Genomic DNA, 24,011 nt, shown 5'->3' with positions numbered 1-24,011 from the left:
TAAAAATAGTGGATAAAAATAGAATAAATCAGATAAGAGAAATCACATCAAAGCTAGGCATTGCTAGACTTCCAGCTCAAGGAGTAAGGTCTTTAGAACAGCAACAACAAAGAAGCAGCAGCAAGGCCCTCCTATAGCTGAGGGCCAGCTAGGGCTTTTTAAAAAATACAGCTAAACCATAGCTAAAATATAACTAAAAGTTGGATTAGTGATCACACTGCAAAAATTTCAAAAATGTAAAGGGTTTAAAAATAAAAATTTGAAGACTAAGATATGATAGAAAAATAGCCTTAAAAGCAGGTAATAATTAGAATAGGTTAATTTAATCTTAGTTAAGCAGAGAGACTACTTGCCCGCTGCTCCCATCTCAAAGCAGCCAAGTAAAGGGTTATTTTTGCTCATATGTCTATATTTACATCTATATCTAACTTTTAAAATGATAGCTAAAATGCTCTATATAAGTAGTATTAACACTCAATTTCAAGAAAACAGCATTGCTTATGAAAATATGATGGGAACAAATAGGATACATTCTGGAAAAGGAACTTTTATTACATGGCTGGTGTACTTCTTGTACTTCAGCAAAATGATGGAGTACTATACTGATTGCATGCATTGATTGAATAGGTCAGAAACCTTTGTCAATTTAAGAGGTTGCATTAATCTGCTGAGTCACTGTTGCAACTGCTCTTCAGCCAGGCATGATTTGATTCCACTTAAGGTATCTCTAGAAGCTGTAGTCTAAATTAAATACTACTTCTACAATTTTAGGATGTAATTGGCTCTAGCACTGCATGAAACACAGAATCTCATGATACTTCAATCCCCCCTTTACTCATTGTCAGGATGTGTACAAAATGCCCTGCATATTCCCCAGTACCAGTTTCAAACATCCCTAGATACACCAAATACTCCATTAGCAAGTATTACTGCATAAAACCTACTGTTCTTTTTGACACATGTTTTGAGTAAGAAAAATATTTTAGTATGTTAATTCCAAACAACCTTATCTACTAAATAAACATACAGTCTTGTTCAGAAATGAATAGGTATGATTTGTCATGTAATTCTGCTTGGTCTGTCTTCTTCTGCTTGGTCTATTATTCCCCACATAAGGAACTAGGAACCTGCCACCCTCCAGAAGTTGTATAATTACAATTCCCAGCATCCTTCATTATTGGCCACTGTAATTAAAACTATTGAGAGATAAAGTGACATGATTTAGAAAAATGCATGTTCCATTTGCCCCCAGAAAATACTAGAGACTAAATCATCAAATATGCCTGGATTTCTGCAATATGTTAAACTAAAAGCATACAAAACATGTCAGTTTTGCTTTTTTATGTTTGAAACGGCATTTGACATAGATTGGATCTGCATAACAACAGATGTCATGTGGAGCATGTTAAAAAAATGGACTCCTAGGTGAAATTGCACAGATTCTTCCCTTGTATAGAGGAAGAACTAATTCAAGCTTATACTTTCTCATTAGTCAGAGCATCAGTTCATATCTTGTGATCCATGAAGCCTCTTTCTATACTGTATGCTAGATTCTCCATTCATTTTTGCAATCCCAAAACAAAATGAACAAAATTTAATTTTGATCACAAGCTGTTAGAATCTCAACAATATTTTTTATTTGGGAATCCAAGAGTATTTCAGGAATCTATACTTTATTCACACAGCACAATATTGCTGAATTTAACCCATTTTTTAACTTGGCACAATACACTGAGCCAAAAGTTAAACATCATACTGACACTCTCCTGAAGAACTCAGGGTTAGAAGTAAATACACCTGCAAGTGACCAATATAAGCATACTGTGAACACAGCTGGAAAGTTTGTGATAAATTCTTATTCTGGATCTTAGCCAAGCTATCAAAGGACCTGCATGCATGTTATCATCTGCTAAATTTAGATGCTCAGTATAGAGAGGCCTAGACTTGGAGCCAAAGACCTTCTGTATTTGCATACACAAATTAAAAACTCTGCAATTTTATCTCTGGTGCTCACAACAAATTTGGATTTACAAGTTATGAGTGCTGACAATTTAAAGGGGGAAGCACTTTTTTTCTGAGTCTTCAGCATCAAGCAGCTTTTTACTGCCATTATTGCTCCAGATATGATTATGAATTTTGTAGTGTAACATTTAATACCTTGAACTTCAGCATCCATTTTTAAGTGTTTGAACAACAATGGATCACACATCCATGAGAGTAAGATTGATGGACCAATCATACTCTCATGGATTTTTGTTAATATAATTCAGGAGGGAAGCTTCCCATCCGGGGGATTCAACCAGTGTTACTACCGGTTCGGTAATATATATTTTGTGCACGCACATGCACCAGATGCGCACTGTGCACGTGTGTAAAAAAACCTTTAGGTGTGCCGCTCGAACAACTGAAAAGCACTGTGTGCAGGTGCACAGCATTTGAAAAGCCTCTTTTTCCTTGCCTTTTTCAACCTCGGCTGTGCTGCGCAAAGCAGCTGAGATTGAAAAAGCAGGAAATAAAGGACAGGTAAAGAGCCTAGAAGGGCGGGTGGGCCAAACAGCAGCAAACACAGAACCAGTTTGGTGTCTGCTGCTCTTCAGAGCTACCGGTTCTTTAGAACCAGGCAGAACCGGTAGCATCCCACCCCTGCTTCCCATGTACATGATGACCTCTCAAATGAAAAGGAAAGAAGGAAGGAAGGAAAAATCCTGAGTATATTTTTATAAAACTACTTCCAAACAGATCACTGTGTGTTGCAGAAAAATAAGTCTGGTGTCACCATTTATAAGGTCACTAACAAACCTATTAAGAGCCAGTTTAGTAAGAATGTTAAAGCATCAGACTAGGAACCAGCAGTTTTAGTCCTTTGTTACAAAGCCTGCTAGGTGGGAACAAGGCAAAGGAAGCCACTTCTGCAATCTTGCCAATAACTAGTCCAGGCAGTAAAATAAAAATCAACAAAAAGAATATGGAAATATTTGCCTTTGGCACAGACTAAATGAATTCAGTCTTGCTCCATTGCTTTAATCAGCAGATCTTTAACTTGCCAGCAAAGAAATATAGGCTTCCATTCTGGACTAAGTTCCCATGTGCCAAACATACAGCTGTGTTTCTTAATCTCTGTTGTACTGGTTGAGCCATTTATCAAGAGGTGCATCTGGACATAAGTTTCAGTCTAACTGTTTTAGATATAAAATTGAATCATTTTTTGTCTTTTGTATCATTTTCCAGACCATCACAATGAGATTCTGAACTTGTTTTTTATAAAGATTCTCTTCTGTGAGAGAGTGTAAGTTTTGATGGGCAGAGAAACAGAGTTTCTTATTTTCACTTTGATCGTTCTAGGATGATGCAAGCATAATTTATATTCTTTGTAGGATTTATTTAGCTTTGCACCCTATTAAGTTCCACTACTAATTAGCAGGATGTGTAAGATAAGAGAATTACAGTATGATTTAGAGTTATACTAAGCTTTTATTAAAATGTGATTAAAGTTAAGACTTGGGCTACATTTTTAAAGGAGAGAACACTGTGGATTCAGGAGGATGTCAAACAGACTCACACAATGTGCAGGAAAATACTAAGCTTATCATTTGTCCTGGAGCGGCAGGCAGCTGTATAAAAATACTTTCTTTCATTTATAGCTAAATTAAAACTTGAAACAGTCATATATCTTCTGCATCCTTTGTGTAACGGGGGGTACTTTCTAAAAGCTGAAAAGAAGTGACTGCATGTTCATGCAGAAAATGAAGAAGGCAAACCAGGTCTTATATATTCACATTTCCCTCCTCTATGCCAGCACCCACGCCATTAGACCTAGAGGGAAAAAATAGCACAATCATCTTTAAATACACATTAATATACATTACAATGATGCAATGTAATATTGTTATTGTTTCTAAGTACTTATTTTTGTAAAAGCATGGGAAGATCAAAGCAATCTTGCAGAATTATTTTTCCTCGGAGAAAAGTTTACTGGAGATATATGAATAATCTGCATATTCACATATTAACAAACTGATCTGGGGTTAACTGGGATGCTAATGAAAGCATAGCGGCAGGATCAACAGCAGTCTCAAAATCCAGCTAGCTCAGGATTCTTTACAATTCAACAGTGTGCATTTTTTCTAACACATTTGCAAACTACAGAAGTGGTTCAACTTCCAACTCTACCTTTGCACAATTCTTAGTTAATTCTTAGTTGATTCCTGACAAAGATTTTTATATTAATTTAGCACTTGCTATAATCCCCTTCAAATTATACCAACATTTAAAAAGTGAACTTTTTCACTGTGCATAATAAAACAGTGTTACTCTGAAGAATAAGAAAATCAGTGGACAAATTCACTCTTGCTAAAACTCAGAGAGACAGAGAATTTGATGTAGTGGTTATGGCATCAGGCTAGAAACTGGAAGATTGTGATTTTTAGTCTTACTTTATGCATGAAACCAACTGCGTGACCTTGGACCAGTTACTCTCTTATCAGCCCTAGGAAGGACACGATGGCAAACCATGTCCGAAAAACTTGCCAGGAAAACTATAAGGTTGCCAGAAATTAATGCTGACTTGAAGTCACAAAACAAAAACAAAGAACCCTTAGAACATAATCTTTTGGAAGATTTTCAGGTGCAGGTTTTATTGAAAATAAAAGTGTCTATATTTTAGTGAAGTTGTTATACAGGTCGATGTTCAGAGAAAGGCATTTATATTTTTTGTAGCATTTTAGAGGAATACCAGTTAGAGGACACTGCTATGCTGAGATAGCTCTAGCAAAACATCCACTGGACCTTCCAGGTTCCTCAGATTCTCCACCCACGCTACCACCTACCAGCTTCTTTGTTCCTCTCTGTTTATATTCTTTCTGTTTCTGTCTCTCAATCCTCTTTTTTTTTTTTCCTGTCTCTTGTCAGAAATGGCATCTGCACCATCTCTTTCATGGAGCCACTTAATAACCCACTGAGAAACCAAAGGTTGATCACAACAAAAGCTTCATTTTACAGTAGGTCCCAAAATATAAAAATAACAGAAAAAAATGTGGTGCTGCTGCTTGGGAGGATTTGAAGGAGGAAGAACCATGAAAGGCGATTTTGTTTTTTGTTTCCATTAGTTTGCTACTGAATTTGGAGGCTGCCAAACTGAGAGCCTTCAATGAACATTTAGTAGTTTGGCCATGGAGGTGATATTTTTGTAGTAAATCATAATGTTGACAATGGTGTTGCCTAATCTATTCCAGAACATTGGTACGGCCAATGTGTCTTGTTCCTCCCTCCATAGAAAAACTTTTTCAAAGGCACGACAAGAGAACTTTGTGGCTGATATGTGGATGCTTGAAAAGTCTACATAATTCAGTCATCTTCATAAGTTATTCTTGATTTCATCTTTTTTTTTCTTATTGTGATAGGTGTGAGGACACAGTCCTGACCAATCTTAATTGAAACTTTACTCATTATTTTCCATTTTCCAAGGTGTCTAATAAAATAAATATATATTTTTAAAAAGAATATTTGTAGCTCCAGGTTGAAATGAGGGGTCCTTGCTTCTCCCTGAGTTTGGTTGTTTTCTTGCAGATGCTTTATTACCCAAACTAGGTAAAATCATCAGCACTGATGAAGTTACCTAGATTGAGCAATGAAACATCTGCAAGAAAAGAACCAAGCTCAAAGAGCACAGAGGATCTGTTCAGAGTTTTGCAGCGTGAATTCAGCTCTAGAAAACTTAATACAGATGGCTGGTGCTTCATTTAACGTCGTTATAAACATAATAAGTAAATTTTACAAACCAGTTGTAGATTTCTCCAACATGGAGCAAACTCAGACAGAAACATGTTGCAAGCAACTTACAGCAGCAAGTTAGTTTCTCTTTTACTTTAAGTTCAGTAGGCAAGCAACAGGAGAGAAGCAGTTTCTTTTTCAATAGATAAGACTCAGAGCTCAAGGTAGCTACAGAGCTTAATATAGAGCCAAGCCTAGGCTACTTTTAGTTTCAGTTTCCAGCCTAGGCTAATTCTAGTTTCAGTTTCCAAAACAGTCCTCATTGGCTGACTTAGTTGCTATGCCTGTTCACTGGCTGACCTTTTTACCAAGCTCTGTACCAGTTCATGAATATATTCTGACAGGATCCCTCATAAGGTATATTTTTATCATATGTCTTTTCATAGCTGCTACACAATAATCTTCAGGATACAGTGCAAGGATCTGAAAGTTTAAATCAGGGGTGTCTTGGCAACTTTAAGACATGTGACTTCAACTCCCAGAATTCCTCAGCCAGCAAAGCTGGCTGAGGAATTCTGGGAGTTGAAGTCCACAAGTCTTAAAGTTGCCAAGGTTGGACACCCCTGATTTAAAGCTTGCCATCTGGGCAACAAAAAGATTCGGTTTGCTTCTCACAATGTGGCCCAGTAAGTTCCCTTAATTGCTTTGAATATTGTATCATCTTGCTAACACAGAGATGAGATAGACAGCCAGAAAAGAAATACCGAAAGAGTGTTTATCCCAGGCCTTGCATGTTTTTGTAATAATAGTGATATGATTGGGAATTGCTTCTTCCAAATTTTCAGGTACAACATTAGCAATGCTATATTTTATTTACTCTTTAGATGAAAACATGTGTTTAATTACTCCTTTAAAAAGGAATGTAATATCCAAAAGAAAGTCACAGGATTGTTTTAAGTCATAATTTTATATTGATGAGGTTTGTTGGAATTACAAGGTTATTACCCCAGGAATACAAGGTTTAAGAAATAAATTAGTTGTTGAACATGTGCTGCTGACGAAGCATCCAAGATGTTATAGCATCAGTTTTGAATTATGTATTTGTGTTGTCTCCAAGAAGAAAAATATAGTTGCTTTTATGGCAAGATGGATTACCCACATATCAGTCATGCAGGAAAGGACTTAAATGAATTTCCATCTAAACCAGAACAATAGCTTTCTGTAATAAATCTAGTTGTCACTTTTGCTTCCCATCACTGATATTCTCACAACTTGAATTAATTAGAGGGATAAGATTGGATAGGGATCTAAAAATCAGGCTTCTTATTTCTTAAAATGTTCCTAACCTTCCAATCTGCCTATGCATTGCTCTGCTTTCTAGGTATTTTGCCACATATTTAGTTTTATTCTTTTCCTAATATCACTAATGGGAAAGATAATGTTCCTAATAATAAGGAACCAAAGTTATTGTATACTGTTTCCGTTGCCATGTATTTTGAGAGTCAGGAAAGTCTACAGAGTAGTCTGGCTGCCAACAGTTGTTAGTTCATTTAGTTCACGTTGCCGTGCTATCCAGGGTATACCATGAGGATGTGAATTAGCTTCACACTACAATTGCCATACGCTAAATAAATAAATAATGCATAGCTATATAAAATATTGTTATGTCTCACCTATATTCTCAAGTGAGTATACAGAGTTCCAGAGTTCAAAATATTCAAACAAGAACAAAACCAGACTAAAAAGGGTTAACAGAACTATTTTTCCAGTCCTTGGCAGACTTCCCGGAATCTGTCTGGTAATTCAGAATTGTTCATCAATCACAGAGGCCGCTCCACACGTATCCTTTCGACTCATCTAACACTTTGCTTCCAAGCAAAGTTTGAGAGTCAGCACACCTCCTTAAATCACTTGGATGGGCGTGTCAGTCTCTCTAATCAATGTCTGGCTTGACGCCTCCCATCAGATTGACGTTTCCTAGGTCTCCTGCTTCTAGCGTCAAGCCAAGATCTGTCAGTTTCCTCGCTAGAAGCTTCTGTCTCATTTTGTGGATCATTTGCTGGCATGAGCGAAGTCGAAGGTTCTGGGGAAGATTGTCTCTGCGACAATCTCTCATCCTCCTGGCTCACATCTGTGTCCTCTGATAATTCAGCTAATTCAGACTCCACATTCACAGCAGGTTCCAACCTTCCATCTTCAGAGTCATCAGAGTCAAAACTCCCAGCAGGATCGATCCTTCCAGTCACAACAGGGTATACCATGAGGATGTGAATTAGCTTCACACTACAATTGCCATACGCTAAATAAATAAATAATGCATAGCTATATAAAATATATAATAAGTATTCTTGGCTACCTAGCTTTAAACCAAATCCATAGCAGATTAATTAGTGAATCTTTGCTGAATTGCATAATCCATGTAGCAACAGATAACATTAGCTATATGAAAGAATTTGGTCATGAGCTGTATTACGTATTAGAAGACAAGATGCCAACGTATGTTCTGTCTCTATAGTTTATGACCCTAGTTGCTAGAAAATAATTGAATATAATGTTTTGCAATGAAGCCAGAAATGTTGGCTAAATATATATAAAATCCTAATCCCTAAAAACAAAGCACCTGTCATCCTGACATATATCTTAATACATCCATGTCCAGAAGGGGAGTTCATCCCTGAGCTTTCTGCATTGCAGCTGATTGGTCCAGGTACCAAACATTGTGGCAGATCATCTAACTGGAGCCTTCAGCAATCTGGAAAGCACTCCAAGTCTTCTAGGTCTGTCTCCATTGTCAAACTGTCCAGGCGATACTGGACAATTCCCACACTGGTTTGGTAGCACAATGGACATATCTCTATTCTTAATATGAGAGATTTGTCAATAGAATATTTTTCATTCTGTCTTCATCCTGGCAATCCTTATACTCCGAAATGACACCATCCTTGCTGATCAGCCACCCAGCAATGTAAAGTATATCAAACAGTAATGGCCCTTATCAAAATCCATTGAGACATTTTCAAGGTGATCTTGCATAAAGCAGATTGTGCTTAATTTTTTGCAATAAAAGTGGGAGAGGCAATTCTTTCCTCCTTTTTTAAATGAACCTCCTCTTCTACAACTTTCTGCCCATTTCCCTGCTCCTTCTGTAAAGATCACCAAAGATTTGATCATCTGCATTATAATTGCAGTGTACCTGTTTCAGATGTGCTCAGTCTCAGCTGTTCTGTCTCACCTGCCAGGAATATTTCTGAACTTGACTTTGAGCCTGTAGAGAGGACAAAATAGAGCAGTTTATTTCTTAAAAGTCTTCTGTAAGGGCCAAATGAAAATCCTCTTAAGACTTTACCCAGAAATAACAGTTTACAGTATTCCCTGCAGTATTAGATGCATCATAGTTTGGTATTTCCTCTGCACATGAAACAATGAGATTTCACTTACCCTGTAAGGTTACAGCATGTATTATCTATTTTGTTTCTTCCTACCTCCGTGATAAAAATCATTCATGAAAGGTCCCTGCTATATCTCTTATTTTTGGTCTGGAGCTGCTCACTTGTTTGCTGTAGTGTTAATGTTGAAGCCTTTTCAGTCCATAGATACCCTTTTGATCTTTCTTCCACATATGAAAGGGTTTTTATTTGGGAGCTGGGATATCAGCTCATTAAGCCATTATTTACAAATAAGTAACCAATTCTCTTCCCGCCTCTCAAATTTCCACAATGTGGAAGCAAGTGCACATTACATTGCATTTTTTAAATCAAACTTGTGCCAGCTTGCTTCCAAAGTTCCAGGCAAGGTTCGTGTTCTGGACTAGTAATATTTATTATACAAGTGATGTTAGATACTTTTTTTTGCCCACTTGTTCATCACTTGCTGATTCTTATTTAAACATGTAATGATCATTCTTCCTATGTAAGCATAACCATTGTGGTTTTTTTTAAATAATTCTAAACATAATATGCTTGTGTGACCCAACTTGGCTGTCTCATTACTCACATTAATCACAGAGGCTTTTTTGTATAAGATGAAAAGGGAAGAACTGATTTTTAATGATTTTCCACTTTTGGATTTAGTGTTAAGTATATTTTGTACAAACTTTAAATTTCTCTAGTATTTAATTCCTAGATTCATTCTTCAGCTTGCTTTTAGCATCCTCTATAGCCTTGTTTTGGCTATAGGTGATAATAAATGAAATGAGTAATACTACTCTTTTGCATGGGTGCTTAACTCTTGCTTAAATAGCAGACTAAGTGGCAGTCAATTACATAACGTGTTTAATATAAAAATAAATTGAAATTGTGTATAATGCGGGAAAAGATAAATATTTACATTTTTTCAGTGACTGTAGAAACTCCATTTGTTATTATAGAGTGGCCAGGTATACAAAGATATTTTTACTATGAAAATGGGATTTCTAATGTTCCTAATTTAGATGAAATTGCTACCTCTGTTAGAAATACTTTTCAAGTTATGAGCATACATTTTTATAATACCCATGCATCAAGCATTCTAAGGGGTAAATTAGTCTCTAAATTATAATTAAATACACATCCTGGACAGTGCAGTTAAATTATAAGCAGCGCAGGTGACAAATTTTGAAAGTGACTAAAATAAGCTTGTGATTCTTTTTGTCACATCCTCATTTTTTGTGATCCTGAAAGGAAAACAGATCCTGTCCTATATATTTTCTATTTCCCCTTTATAAAACTGTGATGATGACTGGGCAGATATTGAATTTCAACAGCCAATGGGACTGAACATTGTGATGAGAAATGTTAAGCAAAAACCAAACAGGCACTCCTAGTTTCCCAAACCCCTTACAATTAATTGTTTGCTTTCTTTCTGTCACAAGTTTTTCAGATTAACCCTAATATGTTGACAATGTGGGTGGGGAGTTAGGAGAAAAAAAGATTTCTTCACGTCAGCAATACTAGATTTTCACTTACAAGCTCTCCATAATGTTACTTCTGATCCAGCTGTCTTTCAGCTGAATTTCACCAGATGAAATACTTCAAATACTTCTCAAACAGAATTTGACCATTTAAGCCAGGTAGTTAAGGAAGAACTGCCATACTTAATTGTATTTTAAATTACCTGCAAAGAAGGTAATTTAATACATGAAGATTAGCAGAAGATTATAGTAGTTTTATACTTTATATTTCTTACTGTCTTATTGTTGCTATGAGCCATATATAATTGCTTAAGATGGGCTGCCAAGTAGATCTTTTAAATTGATTAAGTTGTGAATTACCATATTTTTCGCTCCATAAGACTCACTTTTGCCCTCACCAAAAGTGGGTGGAAATGTCTGTATGTCTTATGGAGCGAAAAATACGGGCTGTGGCAGTGGCGGGGTCCTTTTACAGTGCTGAACCCCGCCTCTTCTGTCTTTGTCATTGCTTGTTTTCCTCCTCTAAAACTAGGTGCGTCTTACGGTCAGATACATCTTATAGAGTGAAAAATATAGTATTTGATTGCTGCCTAGGACTGCCTAGAGCACAGGTGTCAGACTCACGTCGTAACAGCAGTGTCATGTGACATATCAGGACTTCCCCCCCCTTTGCTAAACGGGGCATGGGCGTGGCCAGTAAGTGATGCATCTGGCCCGTGAGTTTCACAGCCCTGGCCTAGAGTCAGGTCATGAAACAGTTTATACATTTTTATAGCAAATAAATGTGAATGCATGCATGTATACCAACCTAAAGAAGTTGTGGCCCACCAGCGGCCAGCAGAGCTGGCGGCAGACTCGGACAGTGAGGAGGTTGGGGGAGGAACATGGGCCAGTCCTGGAGTTGGGAAGGCTCTGATGAGTGCTCTGAGGCAGAGATGGGGCCAAAGCTGTCTGACAGTTATCAGCTGCCTTTGGAGTCAGAAATCAGTGGGGCAGAAGAACAGCTGGACCCTGTTTCAGTGTGTGCATGTGCAGAGCTGCCAGGAGAAGGAAACAGTTAAGGAACTAGGGTGGACTTGGGAGTAAAGGCTCAGGTGGATGGTGAATGGCCCCTCCATGGAGAATAAAGAGGAGCGAAAGGGGACTGGTGTTTGCAGGAGACAATTAGTTCAATTCATTAGAGTGACTTCTTGCCAAGTAATTGCTGCTCCAGCTTGGTGTTTGGAAGATATCAGCTTGGCAACTCTCCAAGCCTGATAAAGGCATGCAGTTGTAAAATCTCATGAAAGACTGTTTGCTGGGACTTTGCTGGAGAGAAATTCACTTTAACCTAAATAAAAGGGGTTTATGGGGATGAGGAGTCTGCTTCATGATCTTGGAAAGCCTAGGTCAGAACAAGAAACTTTTAAAGCTTTCATAAGGAATAAGTTGCCCCATTGAGACATATAATTAATCTGAGGATATAAATTAAAGCAAGCAAACATGAACTAATTTTGCAAGAGTGTAGTTAATACTGAAGTTTATATATAGTTTAATATTGAAGTTAATATATAGTTTATGTTGAAGGATGAAAAATGTTCATCTGTTTCAGTTCTACTTTAAGTGTATTTAGGTGCTCAATTCAGCAAGGTCTTGGCTGAGTGATCCTAGCCATTGCAGGATTCTTCCTGTGCAGACAATCTGCTCTATTACTTGCTTCATTTTGATGTAATTCCAGTCTTTAGGAATTTGAAAGTCACCCCTGTGACTTGAGAATGGTAGTTCTCAAAAGATAGTAAAAAATAGTAGTTGTAAATGAGATACTAGCATTTAAGCCTTTTCTTCTTATTTAAATGAAGATACTTATTTCATACGAGAGAGGTGCATGATTCATGAATTAATAGCATGACTATTTTTAAGAGAGGCAAGATATGCATATTTTCTGGGGAAATGTATATATTACTATATTGTCTTGGAAAGAATAGTTTGTGAACTAGTCATAGAATTAAAATGTGGAACTGAGGAGCTGAGATAAAACAAGTTAAGCTACTTACCTTGTATTAAAGTATAAATTAGGAAGAATTCTTCCTTGTTCACAGTTGTTTCAGAAATGTTAGTAGATGGTTAAAGCTTGACTTTTTATTGTGTTCTATTTTAAAGTCAGAAGACAAATGGAGGTATAAAAAGGGGAAGACTTCAAAAAAGATTCATTGTGGCATTTTAGAAGTGCTTAGAAAAGATGAATATTAGATTCAAATCCTCACATATAAAGGGCAACTAGAGTATAATCAGCTGAGATATTGGAACATTCTAAGAGTTATCCACTTTTCAGAATCACTGAGGGTCAGGCAGAAAAGAAGTTTAATAAATTATGGTTAATTGCACAGTCATCCAGGTGTTTAAACAGGATTTAGCATTTTGTCCACTTATCAGATTTTTTGCATAATCAGCCAGATGTTTGGAATGAATTTGGCATTTTTATCACCGGTTGAGTTCTTCCCAAGGACATGAGATAGGTAGATGTTATTGGCCTTGTCCAGGCAGTCATGAGGAATCAAAAAACTGACATGAAGGTATCTTCCCCCCACCAATTTTTTTTTAATTGAGTATTAATGTGTAATTTATCTGTCTAAAATATAAATGTGTTTGTACCTTATAGCAATAATAGTCATAAGCTTCAGAATTGGTATCAAAACCAGGGTGAAGTTTATTGTAAATCAGTATTGCAAATGATGTTTAGTGTTTTTATTTGCAACTTCCCAGACAACTGTATCCTTAGAATTGGATGCTTATTCATTACTGGCATTTGGTATACTACACTACAATATACGTAGTTAATAAGAGTTGTGTCAGTGTGATTTTCAAGGAACACAATATAGGTTCACTGAGAAGGAAAGGAATACAATACTTTGGAGATTTCTTAACACTGCTATTGTAATATTGCATAATATTAATATAGCATAACTTAATTGGAAATGCATAGTTTGTAATTTGGCACATGCAAAGGTTTTAGATCATCAAACCTCTTCGTATTTCTGAAATATGGGTATAAATGTTGAACATGCTCTATTTTTAATACCTTCAGGTTTTTTTATCCTTATTTTCAATTTGGTTCTTCAATTTTTTGAGAATATTATCTTTCTCAAGTCTACTAGGAAAAGAAGACAAAATTCTCTCACTGAGCACTGACCTGCCTTAGTATCTAAACTTCTCTGTTCCAAACTTGTAAATCTTGTAAGCCTCTTCTGTCTCTTTATCTTCTACATGCTTTTTTCAATCCTGCTTAGACTGGTCCAACTGGAAGACACAGTGATATCTCATTTCCAGAACACATAGCAATTCCCAGAATACTAATGTATCAGGAAAGCCTCAGTGGAAAGGAAAATATAACTATTTAGGAGGTTGTGTCTCTTGATTTATTTATCCATGGATTTATTTATAATATTGGTAGATTGCTCCAGTCATGAGACTCTGGGTTGTGTAGAACCACTAGAAAAATCAACACAACAGTGAAAGTAAAGCAATAAAACAAAATGAGAAAAAGAAGGGAATAGGAACTACAATTCAGTGTAATACATCTTCATTTAAGACATAAAGACATACCTTTGTTTAGAGCAGCAGAATGAGAAAAAGAAGGGAATAGGAACTACAATTCAGTGTAATACATCTTCATTTAAGACATAAAGACATACCTTTGTTTAGAGCAGCAGAATATAGGGACAACACAGATGGTCCTCAAGTGATGACCTCAACTGGGCCAGAATTTCTGTTACTAAGCCACGTAGTTGCTATCAACTGAGTAGGACCAGCCTTGGAACATAGAACATAGAAGAATAGAATTGGAAGGGACCTTGGAGGTGTTCTAGTTCAACCCTCTGCTCAGGCAGGAGACCCTATACCACTTCAAATAAACGGTTGTCTACTCCTTACTTCTAGGTTGCTTCTCTCCTTGGTTAGTTTCTATCCATTGTTTCTCATGTTGCTTTTGGGTGACGTCCCTCATCTTTGTAGAAGCCCCTCAAATATCGGAACATGGCTATCATGTCTCCCCTAATCCTTCTTTTCATTAGATGTAAAGGTGAAGGTTCCCCTCGCACATACGCGCTACTCGTTTCCGGCTCTAGGGGGTGGTGCTCCATTATGAAGCTGAAAAGCCTGTTCTGTCTGAAGACATCTCCATGGTCATGTGGCTGGCATGACTAAATGCCGAAGGCTCCTGTAACTGTTCTTTCTTTGTATGTTTCAGCCTCTAACCCCCTAATCATTCTTGTTGCTTTTCTCTGTACTCCTTTCAGAGTCTCAATTTCTTCTTTATATTGTGATCAGAACTGGATGCAGTATTCTAAGTGTGGTTTTACTAAGGCCGTGATGGCGAACCTATGGCACACGTGCCACAGGTGGCACGCAGAGCCATTTGGGCTGGCACATGAGCCCCAGGTAAGTTACCCTGGGGCTCATGTGCATGCTTCCCAACTGATTTTCGGCCTCCGGAGGCTTGAGGGAAGCCTCTGCAGCTTTTGGAGGCTGAAAAACAGGCCCGTTTCATCACTTAAATACTGGAAGTGATGAAACGGGCCCATTTTTCGGTCTTCAAAGGCTGCAGAGGCTTCCCTCGAGCCTCTGGGAGGCCAAAAAAGGCCTCAAACGGGCAGAAAATCAGCTGGGAGGCATGCGCAAGCGCAGTGCAAGCAAAGAGGTGATGTGGGGGGGATCATGTGCACATGCACAGGGGGCGTGGGGTGACCGTACACATTGCCTTCTGGGTGGTGGCACACGAGCGCGTGATAGCGAGCGCAGTTTTCGGCACAGGAGCCCAAAAAGGTTAGCCACCACTATACTAAGGCTTTGTAAAATTTTGTTCAAGTTTTTGGGTATGACACCCAGTGTGCTGATAACCACTAGGACTGCCATGGCTGATTTATGTCATAATCTTCCAGTTTCAGCTTTCAGATCTTCATACTTTGAAGATTGGTCTTCTCCAATTCTTTGCCTTCTATTCTACTACTTCCTGGTATTGCAACATCAATTATTCCCCACTTTCTTCTTTTCAGCCACAGTCATATCTGGTATATTATGAACCAAGACTTTATCAGTTGATATTTGGTAATCCTACAATATTTTAATCATTTTTTTACTACCTTTCACTCTATGTTCCTCCTATTTTTCCATTACTGCTAATTGATAATTTTTTACAGATGTTCCTGTGAATCATTCTGGTGACTATGTTATGTCGTTAATAACAGGGGTGGGATTCAAATTTCTTAACAACAGGTTCTGTGGGCGTGGCTTAATTTGTGGGTGTGGCTTGGTGGTCATGCTGGGTGTGGCTTGTCTGGGTGTGGCTTGTCACATGACTGGCTGGGCGTGGCTTGGTGGTCATGTGACTGTGGGCATGACCAACTCAATGTCATTCATGTCAAGGGGTGCCTCACCTGGCCCCTCCCCTCCCAGCCATTCCTTGTGACACCCAGCCTCAACTTATCTATAGTTCTGTAAAAATGTTGTTCACCTTTTTTTTACTTTATTATCTACGTACTATAGACCACTTCATGGACCACTGAAAGGAGGAAATGACTCACATGCTTTGCCCAAGAATGTGATTGGCAACAGGCTTTTAAGAGGCTGCCAGAAAGAGGGGGGGAAATGTATTTTCCAAAGCACCAGAAGGCAAACAAGAAGCAATTCATGGAAACTGAACAAAAAGAGAAGCAAACTAAGACTAAGGAGAAACTTCCTGACAGTGAGAACAATTAACCAGTGGAACTGCTTGCCACCAGAAGCTCTGAGTGCTCCAACACTGGAGGTTTTTAAGAAAAGACTGGACAGCCATTTCTCTGAAATGGTATAGGGTTCCCCCAAGGTCCCTTCTAAGTGATTCTGTTATTCTGACACCTTTCCCAGGACCTTGAGCAACCCCTTCCCCAGGCTGCAGCCCTCCCAAAACACCTCCATGGGTGGCAGAGGCGATGGCCCTGGCTGCCTCCTGTAAGCCGCCCTGGCCTGCAAGGGAAGCAAGCAAGCACAGGGAAGGGCTCCAGTTGGTGCCACGATCTTCCACTTGCTTCCCAAGCCACCCTGACCTGTGAGCGGGAGAGCGCAGCACTGGAGACTTTTCCCGTGCTTGCTTGCTTCCCAAGCCAAAGTACCTCCGCATGCAACAACGGCAGTGGCCATGGCTGCCTCCTGTAAGCAGCGCCATTGCCACAGCACCTCCGCCCACTACCTTTCATTTTGTCCCCGGGAGAAGCAGGTAGAGGTGCTGTGGCGATACCCTGCTTATAGGAGGCAGCCGGGTCCGCCACCGCTGCTGTATGTGGAGGCACATTGGGAGGGCCGGGGTCTGCTCAAGGCCCCCGCAGGACACTGCACCACAGCCACCACATGATAAGGAAAGCATTGCATGGCAGCTTAGACAGCCAGCCGAGTCTGAGGATAGGGGTGCAGGTAGGTAGGCCCCAGACAGTGCCGCTGGCAGGATGGGTCTCCATTGGTGTGGAAGCCAGCCAGCCGAACCCGGGGATGGGGGATGCAGGTAGGTAGGCTGGGCGAGGCCTGGGGAGGCCTGGAGATGGCTGCAAGATGCCTGGAGAGCCCCAGAGATGGTGGCAGGAGTCCTGGGGAGTCCTGGAGATGGCCGCGGGAGGCCTGGGGAGTCCTGGAGATGGCCGCGGGAGGCCTGGGGAGTCCTGGAGATGGCGCGGAGGCCTGGGAGGTCTGGAGATGGCCGCGGAGGCCTGGGGAGTCCTGGAGATGGCCGTGGGAGGCCTGGGGAGCCCGAGAAGGCCGTGGGAGGCCTGGGGACAGTGGGGGAGGGGCTAGTGCAACTCGCAGACTTACCTCTGAGCAGACAGGAGCTGTTTCCCGAAGGGAGGGGGACTTGCAAGCTTTTCGCCCTGCCATAGCAAAAGCAGTGGCTGGCCCGGTGGGCAGGCAAAAGCAGGTTGCAGGCATGTCACGCATGCGCACAATGTTGCGCATGTGTGATAGGGACTGACTGGGCAGGGAGCAGAGAAGTAGGCAGAGAAGGGTGGGACCAGCCAGAGGCCTGATTTACTGGTTCTCCGAACTACTGGGAACCATAACAACTGGTTCTATCGAACCGGTGCAAACCGGTAGAATCCCACCCCTGGTTAATAATCAGTTTTGTGAACTTCTTGCATGAACTAAATATATGATCTGCTTTTTTTGCACAATCTGGACTTTGAATGATTTGAAGATTTTTCAGTTACGTCCTTGATTTTATTAGTTCAATAGTGTGCACTTGCACAGCCAAAATCTTTGGGGTTTTTTTCTTTTTAATGTTCACAATGTAAGCCATTGGTAGGTTTATCTTTATCTACTTTACCCTTAATCTTTTTAGATATTGACCATGCAATACTTTTCCTTGCTAGCATTCTGTTTGTGTTTTTATGACATTATTTTGATACTCACTTTTTGTTTCCTGTATATTTAGTAAGTTCCATTTTTAACATGCATCATTGCTTGTTCTTGGCTGTCTTTTATATAATCAACCAATGTATGCTTTTCTTGTTTAGCAGTTTATTTGACCTGAAGTACACCTCTGCCTCCATTTTTGCGAGGCAGATATAATCTATCAATATCAGTATGGGAGCATAATGCATAGTGAATAATCATCAGTTTTCTTGTTTTTTTAATCCAAATTGCTAGTTCAGATTGAGTTCATTTAATAACTCCAACAGTGTGTTGTATTATTGTTGTTGTTGTTATTGTTAAGTTTTAATCTTCAATTTGATTCACAGTCTGGAACTGGTAAAAACTTAACAGTTCAAGTCTTAACTCAGGATCTAAGACCTGTTAAGATAGCGTCTGAGTATATTGGCAGTTCCAAGTAGGGTGGTTTCTAACAAAGTCAGGATATTCAGATCTAATAAGTTCAAAATTTCCATGTATCTAGGCATCCTTTTGGGTATTGCTCCAAGGGCTCCTATTCTTATTGGTACAACCATTGAATTATTTCTCCACAATCGCTCAACTTCAATTTGCAAGTCACGATATTTTGATATTTTTTCTAGCTGTTTCTCTTCAATTTGTGCATCACCTGGTATTGCTATATCACTGAACCAGACTTTTTTCTTTTCTACAAGCATGTTGTAGACCTAATATCTGTCAATTTAGATCTGAAAGTTCCTCAGGATCTTGACTATCATTTTCAAGATCTTTGTCCCTGTGATTTTTACTGCATTTAAACCCAAACATCTGGCAAAGTATAATTTTGGCAGCTCGATCATGACATTTTGCTTCAGCCACTGATAAGCACTGTTTCATCTTTCTTGTTGCATTAGCGACATTTGCTGTTAGTGATATGTTGAAATTTTTGCTTTCCTGGAGTTAGTTTGCAAGCTTACTGTGAAGCAGCCAAAATGAAACCTTCAGTTTCTTTCTTCGGCACCCTTGATCTCAACCAGCTCCATGCTAGCTTTGTATCTGCCTTTCTTTCAATGTCCTTCAGATATTGACTGTGCATAGGCTTTTTTTCCAGTTAAAAATGCAGTGCTCAATTGTTTCCTTTCGATGTTCTGCTTTCAATCTTATTGTTTTCAAGAGGTTTCCCTTGTTCACATCTTTCAACAGAGGCTCTTTTGCTTTTTTAATGTAGTCATTTAAGCCGTGTTTTTCTTCTTCCACAGTTTGATTCACCTGTAAGAATTCTCTGCAACCTTGAGATCTTGCGAAGTACAATCGATCAATATCACTTTTTGGGTGCAGAGCATGGTAGACTGTCATTAGCTTTCTTGTATTTTGATCCAAGTTATCAAGTTCTAGCTGAGTCCAATCAATTATTCCAGTTGAGTATCATATTACAGGCACTGCCCTGGTGTTAATTGCTTTTATGATATTTCTTCCACTTAGCTTTGATCTCAAGATTTTATGGACTTGCTTTATTATTTTGTTGAAGTAGGACTCGCTTTATGTATTTTGTGGGGGGGGGGGTTCCAATTGTTGTTGTTGTTAATGTTAATCTTCAGTTCGATTCATAGTCTGGGACTAGTAAAAACTTAACAGTTCAACCCAGGACCTTAGAGCTGTTAAGGTAGCATTTGAATATATAAGCAGTTCCAAGTAGCGTGGTTGTTTGCAAAGTCAGGATAAATTCAAATTTTCATGTATCTAGGCAGCCCTTTGGGTATTGCTCCAGGAGCTCCTATTTTCTTCCTTCATAATCACTCCATTTCAATTTGCAAATCACAATATTTTGTTATTTTTTCTAGCTGTTTCTCTTTAATTCATGCCTCACTTGGTATTGTAATATCACTGAACCAGACTTTTTTCTTTTCCACAATAGTGATACCCAGTGTATTATTACTATTCATTCTTTTGGTCAAGTTGACAAACATACCCAAGGCTTCTATCTCCTGTTTTTGTTGCAACAATGCAATAACATAGTCTAAGAATGCAGGATGGCAGATTCCAGCGAAGGTTTGAAAAGCTTAATTGTAAAAGTGACAGTAGGATCCAAGAGAAGTGATGAATTTCATTGAACATGTTTAAGCAAAAACTGGACAATCATCTATGGATCCCTGCTTCTTTCTTTCATTCTTCTTGAATTTAGCAAGATTGGACTCATTGGCCTATGTGGTTCAAAAGATCCTTATAAGGGCTCTGTTCCCTCCAAGGTTTCCTCTTTGTAACTTTGATTGTTATTGTGGGAAAGGAGCCAGCATATACTAAATACATTGCTGAAAGTTGCTTGTTGCCTTCTAACAACAGAAGGGTTGTCAGTAGAAAGGGACACTTTCTGATATTGCCGTTGCCCACCCTCCCACTTAAAAATCTCATTTTATTCATTTTTCCATATATATTGCATGAGTTGGCACGTCGGGGGAGGTGTTGTACATATGTAAATAAACATATCTGCATTTAGTCATAAGCAGGATCAGTTGTGACATGGTTAATATACTACTTTTCACTATGATGGATGGTGACACAGTGTGGTTGTTCTTTAAACTCATTGTTCTTTTTCCAAATTTAGATAAAAGAACCTGTCAAGCAAGAACATATTCAAATTCAGAATACAAATGAATGCATATATAGCAGATTTAAAGTTTTGGTATTTAATTTATATATTCTAAATAACTTGGAGGCAGAATATATCATAGAACACATTCTTTCATCTAGGTTTATTGAATAGAGAGCATCTTTGTCAAATGTTCTCTTGATTGTAGCACAATCTTGGCATTGAAAGGAAGGATAACATTTTTCTTGAGGAGGTCATTTCTGGAGTCCTCTTCTCACTAAACATAGTTCAGGCACAAAATATTAAAATGTTAAAAAATTAAAGTTCTTATACACTGTCTCATATCGCCTATGTTTTGCAGTTATAACAGTCTTAAATAATAATACCACAATAGAAATGCTGAACATGTGTCTTACTCATCCACAGTAAATTTATTTAATTTTTTCATCATGTATGATTTATCTTTTATTAATTCAAAATTTCTCTCTCTGGGGTTTAATTTAATCATATGAAATTACTGGAAAATTTAAAAGATGACTTTGCTCCCCCCACCTTCCCCAACAGCCTTTATAGGATGCCTATATTACTAACTCAACAACAATTATTTTTAGGTTTGATGATAATTGAACTTAAGAACTCTGCTTGAGTTTCTATTCTAGTATAGTGTCAATCCGACAAGATACATCAAACCAGGAAATCATCTCCACAGGAAGGTTAAAACTACTTTTATTGAAATTTGCTATAATAACAGAAACCTGCAAGCCTGATTTATTGTACTGCCTTCTCTTTCTTATAGTTTCGTAAATTAAGGAGGTATCTGTTTGAGTCATTTCCAAAAATTATTTGCTGTATTTTTCTTTATTCTGTACACATAGTGTGCCTAGTAATCTACTAAAATCTTTGGTATAATTTAGTACCGGTAGTCCTTGCCAACTTCAACAACCAAAAGTAGAAGTTAACACTATGTTAGAATTTTACAGTTTGCACAGGATTTATACAAAAATTAATTAAATGTAACCCCTAATTCAGAAGTCACCAACATAGTAAAGGAATTAGAATTACCTCTTGTTAACAATTGCCCAACTTATAAATCACTGTTTTTCTCTCCCACAAATATATTTTTTTGCTAGCAAGTAATTAAATGACAGTTGTATTTATGTTAATCACAGCCAGAAAATCATGTACTGCCTAATGTGTAAGAATAAGCAAGAAAGCAAGAAACTCACGTATAGAAATAATTCAGTAGAAATGGGAATAATTAGAGTGAAAGGATATGCCTCAAGTTCAGGTTGAAACTAAAAACATCCTTGAAATTCTTATTTCTTATGTTATCTATTTCTGATTTTCCTATCATGAATGCAACTTCTATGATACCTAAGAACATGTCACTAAACAAAGAACAATGCCTGTTTAGTCTTTCATAAAATAGTTCATTTTTGTTTAATGTTAATGGTTCAAAGAATGTCAGGCTGAATGGTCGGTCCCACACATTTTCACCTAACCAAATCTGGCCCTCCTAGCAAAAAATTTGGACACCCCTGCTGTAAACAAATGGAAATAAAAATAACAAAGGAATAACTTCATACAATTTTAGGAGCTCTATACAAAAAGTTTAATCAGAAGCAAAAAAAAACAGTGTGTACCATGGAATTGTTGTTGAGAATCCAACGTTAACATGCTGTCCTAATGTGAAGGAAGTAATATTCATAAGTACAATGAAAATATTGTCTTGCCTTTTTTGAAAAAAATGATGAAATTCTGCACAACACATGTTATCTGTAGTACAGCTGAAACGTTAAAGCACTAATATATCCAGTACTAGTGTAATATGGCAAAAAATGTAGGGGAGGTACAGAAGCCTTGTGAGTGGAACCACTTCCTCTTTGCAAATTGTTATCTTCCCTTTCCCTATGCTTCTTTACCTGAAAAATAACAGTTTAATGATAATTAGGCATCCATTTCCATCCTAAAGGCTAGTAACTTTTATTCTTTTTTAATTTTGAAAGCATTATTGAACCTTAAGAGAAATAGTATCATACTGTTTGTCTGTCTGTCTGTCTGTCAGATATCCTATGTTCTTTTTATGGAATCCAGGAGCAAATGCACCCAAAGAGCATTGATAATGCAATATTGGGCATATTTAATGGAGCTTCCTCCATGGAAGCAGTGATAGCAGAGTAGAAGAATTAAATGTTGAATCAATTTAATTTGAGAAAAGATCCAAGCCAGTGTCTCTGAATAAATGAGGAATTGTGCAGTAATTCCCTAAATAATAGAATCATAGAGCTGGAAAAGGTCCCTTAGGTGTTGAAGTTCATTTCTGCTCAGTGCAGAGATCCAAATTAAAGTATCTCCAGTGGGAAGGAGCTCGTAACCCCCTTACTTGTTCCATCCTCAAACTGCTCATATGGTTAGGAAATATTTTCAACTGAAATCTGTTTTTCTGTAGTTTAAAATTATTATTCTACATCTTGTATTCTGAGTTTTGATTTTCCGCTTTATGCCATTTTTTTTCAGCTCTTGTATAAAGCATTAGGTTATCCTAGGATTACTTACTCTTTTCTTCCCAAGGCTTAACATCTCCAGTTTCTAAATCTCTTGTCATAGGATTTACTTGATTTTGAAACTCAAGTTGAGGAAATCAAATACACCCGAGTGAAGAAATGTATTTGTTCCTGTTAAATTTTATTCTATTATTTTCAGTATGATTGTGTTTAAGAATATAATGATCATGCACAAAAGTCCTGGTTTGATGTTCACGTAGGGTTCATATCTACCCGCAATAGTGCCAAATTAATGCAATCTGCAAGTTAATAAGAAATCTCCATAAAGTTCAATGAGTCCTGGAATAAGGACATGCAACCTTAAGAATAAGTTGAAAAACTCTTTGCATAATTTTTCTTCTGTTGTAATTAAAGGAATAGCTTCACATAGTAATCTTCAGGTTGTGGTGATTTGTTGATAAATTAATACTATATAACAAAACAGGCAACTGGATTTATAGTATTAGCTTGCATGACTGGTAACCTAGTAAGCAAAAAATCTTGATTCTAACTGACACTATGGTTATTAAGCGTATTACTGTGGTTTAAGCTGGACAGTCTCAGATGGTTATCATATAACCACAGGATTCTGTAAAGGTCCAAATAAGTACCAAATGCCAAATGTCCAAATTGCAATCACATGACCATGGGCATGTTGCAACAACCACAGCATTAAGGACTGTCATGAATCTCCATTTTTCAAGCCATAAAAACTTTGAACAATTACTGAATGAGCAGGTCACTAAGTGAGAACTACCTCTATGTATTGCTACAGATACCAAACCTTGAAATCAAATTGAGAAAGACTAAGACTATCCAACAGAAGATGCAGATCTCCATATAGCTAGCAGATGCAGCAAAGAGTTGACTTGTTTTTCCTTTGTTTCCCAGCTAGCGATTCTTTAAATTTTTGCAA

General features: G+C 38.1%; 1 protein-coding gene and 1 long non-coding RNA gene across 2 annotated transcripts in view; one reads left to right on the top strand and one right to left on the bottom strand.

Moving 5' to 3' along the window:
• Positions 1 to 24,011, top strand: part of ELOVL6 (ELOVL fatty acid elongase 6) — a 70,338-nt gene that overhangs the window by 19,721 nt on the left and 26,606 nt on the right. The gene's annotated exons all lie outside the window — the stretch shown is intronic.
• LOC113412841 (uncharacterized) lies at positions 1,617 to 9,330 on the bottom strand. The gene is made up of 3 exons (XR_003370977.2): positions 9,148 to 9,330; positions 8,903 to 8,974; positions 1,617 to 3,813 (listed from the first exon to the last, which is right to left on the bottom strand). It is a non-coding gene; the product is annotated as an uncharacterized LOC113412841 (long non-coding RNA).

This window comes from Notechis scutatus, chromosome 4 (assembly GCF_049901735.1).
Source record: "Notechis scutatus isolate UNSWTSFEM ecotype Mainland chromosome 4, rNotScu1.2, whole genome shotgun sequence".
Classification (NCBI taxonomy): domain Eukaryota; kingdom Metazoa; phylum Chordata; class Lepidosauria; order Squamata; family Elapidae; genus Notechis; species Notechis scutatus.
Note: the sequence above shows the minus strand (reverse complement) of the source record. Positions and strands in the feature narration are given on the sequence as shown.